Below are 6,501 nucleotides of genomic sequence, written 5' to 3'. Positions count from 1 at the left end.
ATTAATTTGAACCAAAATTAAATATAAAAAGGTAAAGTTTCGAATCATCCCTTTGAGAAGGAGCCTAAGATGAACAATTGATGCCGACAGAGGTGACGAACAATTTTTCTTCTCCATAAACGTACTGTAACAATTTTGCTTCTCCTAGAATTTTATTTTTTGATAGCAGTTGGGTGGACCATTTTGGGAGTTTTTTTTATTCTTGGGAACCCGTGCGTGTTTTTCATGATGCATAAGTTTTTTTTTGGGAGAGGGGGCGGGGTTTGGGGGGAAAAAGGAAAAAAGAGGGAAAAAGTAGGCCTTTTTTTTATTGATTATAGTTTCAAGACCGGTTATTATGTTTTTAAAGACAAATTATCCCCTTGTTAATGAATAAAAATTGGCTTTAATGACCAAAAAAAATTTTTCCTATAAATATATTTAAACAGATTATTCCCCTTTCAAGAAGGATCGAAAAGTCATATTTCTTGTGTAAAAAAGAAAAAACAGTTTCCGGGGGGGCCCAAATAAAAACAAACAACAAAACCCCGGGGGTAATAATCAAAACCCCCGTAATCCTGCCCTCGGGGAAAGAAGAAACTTTTTACAGGGCCCCGCCGCCCCCCAATAAACGACATATATACAATGAAAATCGACAAAAGGGGGCCCCCAAAAGGGGGGCCCCAAAAAAGTAGCCGGGGGGTACCCGCGTGGATCACCAAATCGAGCTTCTCCCGGGAAAAACGTCCCCAAAAGGGGGTGGGCGAATGAATAAAAACAGGAATACGAAAATGATTTAAAAACAACAAGGAGTATAAAGGGGAACATCATAATCAAAATGCGAAAGCGCATTTGACATACTAATCTATACAAAGACAGAAGAAATATCAATCGAGAAAAACGTCGTTATTATTCGAACCCAAAATACTTCCCCCGAACATAAATAGAGTCAAAAGATATCTTTGGGGGGGCCCAAAAGGGCCCCGCAAACATGGTCGCCCTCCGGCGCCATAACTCTCATATCCAAGTTTTGAACTCCGAACACCTCCCCCGTATCACTCAAACGGAAAACACTCATACTTCAACTTCTACTTCATATCACATCTTTTTTAACTCTCATACTTCAAAAAACCATCATATTAAAATAACATAATGCACACGATACATACCCCCCGGACTCCAAGAATTTAAACAATAATGTGCACGGAACGTGAAGACTATTGCACAAAAACTTTATCCCTATGCAATTTAAACATTTACAAATACTCAAAAATTAATCACAACAACCATCATTTAAAAACCGAGACAATACCAATCAAGTTTCTTCCGAACGTCCCCGGGGAACATATAAAACGAACTTTAGAAATCATAGCTACGTATCAATCATATTAAATCTTTTCATGGGTATATAAGTAAGAATCATCTCGGGGGTCGGGATGATAAGCTGTTAAGTTCTTTAAAAAATCGTTAAGCGACAAGGAAAGTCCGGGCCCACGGACGAGGCAACCAAATCCGACCCCATGATAGTTATAGGCATTATACGTTACAGAACCTCCTATGAGCATATTGAGGCGATCCGGTTCTGTCTACGAAAGTTACGGCCTTTTTTTGACGTAGAACTCTTTTAAAGACCAAAATCCTTATACAATGTTTGAAATCCAATCTTACCAAAGACATAGGGACCATGATATTACTACATTAAGAATGACAACGTTAAGAGGTAACAAGAATCGTGAACATGCCGGATCGTAAGAGTAGAGTTTCCTCGAGGCTCGGGTCATAGCCTATTTACGACTAAGACATGCCAAAAGAAAGAAAGGGGTAAGCTTCACATACCTCGTCTGCTCTCGAAGTTAATTCAAACTTACGTCGCGGACTTTCCAAGATCTACAATACGTCATTAAATACCAAACATTAGCTAAAGGCATTTAGGAACCCGATTCCAAGCGAGCACCAAATTCTACGCGTAAATTTGGGCGAGATTTCCCTTATAAATACAACAACCCGAGAATTCAACTCGGCCGATTCATCAACAACAATACCAACAACCACACTAACAACATCAATAATCAATTCAAAACGCATTCGAACATTAATAATTTTTCTCCACATATTTCGACAACATTCCAATCATGTCCAATACAACTACATACATACAAACCACTATATAATCAAACTAACACTAAGGCTCACACGTTCGATTACTAATCCGAAACCATTCAAACAATATTCAAGAACTCTTTAAAAAAATTCACACAATATTTAACAAACCCAACCAACATCCAACTCACCCGAAAGACACCCCAAACCCGAGAACAACACAACACACATTCCTCTCTCCCGATTCATGAATTACATCAATACTCCACACTTAAACAATGTCATTCTCTTAAATATAAAGATTACATTAAATTCATGTTAACTTCCAAATCAGCCCATAACAATTACAACATCAACTTGAATCATTAAACTCTCGTTTTTATCCTAGAACTCATGACAACAACAACCAAATTACCACATAAGATCAATCATTCTTGCTACACAAGGACGGGTATTCGGCCTACCCTAACATGCCAACTTCATGATTTTCATTCATTTCAACACTCTACAACAACTAAACATGCCAAATACAATTAATTCATCATTCCAACACACCACTACATGCACACGGCCAAACACCCACACACACGGTTCAATATCAACATCCATATTTTCATGATTTTCCTTCACTTCTACATACTACGACACACATAAATCATCCATAACATATAAAAACAAGATTAAACCTTACCTTTCTTCTTAACTTCACAACTTAGGTAAGGTTGGCAAAGGATGAAAACGAGGGGTTTGTTGACTCAAATAACAACTCCACGTTAACAAGGACCCTTCAATTAGTTGACTTGCTAGGAGAAAATATTTTTGTGATGAAGATTTTTGGTCTTCAATTTTTCATCCACCATGGCCGAATGGCCTTTTTTGGCTTCTCAAGTTTCATGATTTTTCTCTAAGTGTTGAAGATGAAAAGTGTGATGACTTAGTCATCTTTCACTACATATATTAGGCTTCCATGTGGCCATGGCCCACACCCATGTGGCGATACATGCCTCTTTTTTTTTTCCATTTTCATGAACTAATTACTTTCCAAAAATAACTTTTGACCCCAAACTTCCTTAATATTCCATGCCACAAAATCATAAGCAACTCATGTCTTAAAACGAGATCATGCTTAAAAGTCTCGACTTCATACCCCGGAATAGTCTTGTCCCTAACTTATCGTAGTTAACCCGGATTGTCCCAATGTGCAAAATACGAAATATAACATTATTTATATGGTGTTCATGAGGATATTTCTACAGATCATAAGAGCCTCCAATATGTCTTCAAACAGAAGGAATTGAACTTGCGACAATGGTGATAGTTGGAGTTATTAAAGGATTATGATGTGAGCATTTTATACCACCCAGGAAAAGCGAATGTGGTAGCTGACACTCTCAACCGCAAATCCATGGGTAGTCTATGTGATGTGCAGCCAGAAAAGAGAGAGCTAGCTCGGGAACTTCAACAGCTAGCCAGCTTAGGAGTTCGCTTGATGGACTCGGGCAGTGCGGGAGTCACTGTTTTGGACTTGGCTATTTCATCCGTAATGGAAGAAGTAAAGAAGCACCAATATGAAGACCCTGTTAGTTCATTATAGGGATGTGATTTCCCAGAAGGAGAAGTCACAATTTGACCTCCCTGCAGATGGAATTCTTAGATATCGAGGAAGATTATGTGTTCCTAATGTGGCAGGGCTACGTCAGTAGATCTTGGAGGAAGCCCATTATTCTCGTTATTCCGTCCATCTAGGAGTGACAAAGATGTACAATGATCTTAAATCTATATACTGGTGGGATGGCATGAAGAAGGATATAGCGGAGTTTGTGGCCCAATGTCCTAATTGCCAACAGGTCAAGATGGAGCATCAGAAGCCAGGAGGATTACTGCAAGCTATAGAGATCCCAACTTAGAAATGGGAGGCGATTAATATGGACTTTATTATAGGCTTACCTCGTTCCCAGTGTAAGTATGATTCTATATGGGTGATAGTGGATAGACTCACAAAGTCGGCCCATTTTTACGCAGTCAAACACGCGCTCGAGAAGATTGTGCAAAGTTATACATCAAAGAGATAGCGTGACTTCACGGTGTTCCAGTATCCATTATCACTGATCGAGGAACACAGTTTACAGCTAATTTCTGGAGATCCTTCCAAGAAGGTTTAGGAACGTAGGTGAGACTTAGTACAGCATTCCACCCGCAAACTGACAGACAGGCGGAGCGCACTATCCAAACCCTTGAAGATATGCTTAGAGCATGCGTGTTAGGTTTTGGAGGCAATTGGGATGATCACTTGCCACTTATTGAATTTGTGTATAACAATAGTTATCACTCTAGTATTCAGATAGCCCCATATGAAGCTCTGTACGAGAGGAAGTGTAGATCGCCTATTAGATGGTTCGAAGTGGGAGAGACAAAATTAGTAGGCCCAGACTTGATTCAGCAAGCGGTAGAGAAGGTTAAGCTTATTCAGGGTCGGCTATTAACAGCTCAAAGTAGTCAAAAATTCTATGCAGATAATCGTCGATGAAACTTGGAATTCAAGGTTAACGACTGGTATTCTTGAAAATATCACCAATGAAAGGCGTGATGAGATTTGGCAAGAAAGGGAAGCTTAGTCCTCGGTACATTGGACCTTATAAGATTGTGTGCAAGGTAGGCCAAGTAGCTTATGAACTAGATTTGCCTTTAGAGTTGGAATCTATCCACCCAGTGTTTCACGTGTTTATGCTTCGCAAATGTGTTGGAGACCCTTCCGGGATTGTGCCTACAGATGATGTACAAGTCACTGAGAAACTGCCCTATGAGGAAGTACCTATTGCTATACTGGATAGGAAAGTCCAAAGGCTTAGAACCAAGGACGTAGGTTCAGTCAAAATCCTATGGAGAAACAATAACAGGAAAGAGATAACCTGGGAAGCTGAGGAGGACATAAAATCTAGATACCCGTATTTATTCCCACCCCAGAAGACGTGCAGATAGGGCCATCAGCACCCTCAGGTATGTAATACTTCTCTAAAGTGATTTCTTAGCCGTGTGTGGCCAGTGCGAATATAGGTGTTGATGCCCTATGAGGCATTGTATATTTTGAGTTGTGGTGACAGGACAGTAGTGGCACAATTACAGGAGAAACTCTGGCAAAATTCTTAGGAATCCCTAAGAGCTCAATATTCGAGGACGAATGTTTTTAAGGGGGGAGGGATGTTACACCCCGTAGCTTTGAAGAAGCACTTATCAAATTTAAAACATAAGTACGTTGAGTTATGGTTAAGTAAAACCACTTTGGAATATAAGAAAGCATTATTAAGTATATTTAATGAGTGAAGGATGTATATAAGGTATACCAGAAGGTTTTATAAGGAAATGAGTGAAAGAAATAGAGTAGTACGACTTTGGAGAAAGGATGGGTAAAGTTTCGTGTGAAAATTTTGGTCCAATTTGAAGGAAGAATATCTCTTACCATATGAAGTGTTTTAAGGTGTTTCAAAAGCCTAAAATGAAGTTCATCTAGTCTAGTTTCCAATGCAACAAACCACTCATTCATAGGACATCAGAATAGAGAATTATGGACGTTATAAGTTCGGCTGACAAAGCAAAAACGCGTGCTATACTACGGCCTATCAATCCGGCTACGTAGCTACAAGAACTACGGTTGATCCGACCCGAATTTGAACCTTATATAAAAGTTAAAACCCCCTCTTTTCATCATATTTGCCCAAGAAAAATCCAGAAAACAGTTAAGGGGTGCGGATAGCATAAAATTGAGGGAATTTTAAATGGCGAACTGTTAGTTTAGGTTCGGATAGAGCGCGGTTGTGATTGTACTATCATTTTGCGGTGGGTTTTGGTTTGGATTCTAGGCGAACACCGAAGATATTTTTGTTTTAGTAAGAACAAGGTATGAATCTCTTTCTATTGATATTAATCTCGGGTTCTTTACAAAAATCGAGTTGTTAGATAGTTATAAAATAATTTTGTTGATGGAAATATGAGATAAGCACCGTATGGGATGTTTATGGAGTATTTTAACAGAATAGAATATTATGGTTGGTGTTAGTATTGTTGTTGTTGTTGTTGGCTGCTAAATTGAGATTTCGGGCTAGGCATATAAACAGCGGAGATGCTGCCCGATTTTCATCAGGATATAAAATAGTTTGATTTGAAAACTTAGCACAAGTCTCCTACAGTGAGTCTAACAATACTATGCGTCCTCTTGAATGTAGATTTACGAGTTCGGACTGATAAGCGTAGATAATAGGAGGCCAAACAGGTATGTTAAGGCTCGTCCCTTTCTTTCAAAGGCATGATTCCTATGTTATGATTCCATAAATGTTTCCATAACCTCCTTGTTTCTAAAAGTTAGAAGTTCATGATTCAAGGGCATGAATCTTTTTTTGATAATCCATAAATGCTTTCCAAAATGTC

The sequence above is a fragment of the Lycium ferocissimum genome, chromosome 3, assembly GCF_029784015.1.
Source record: "Lycium ferocissimum isolate CSIRO_LF1 chromosome 3, AGI_CSIRO_Lferr_CH_V1, whole genome shotgun sequence".
Taxonomy (NCBI): domain Eukaryota; kingdom Viridiplantae; phylum Streptophyta; class Magnoliopsida; order Solanales; family Solanaceae; genus Lycium; species Lycium ferocissimum.
Note: the sequence above shows the minus strand (reverse complement) of the source record.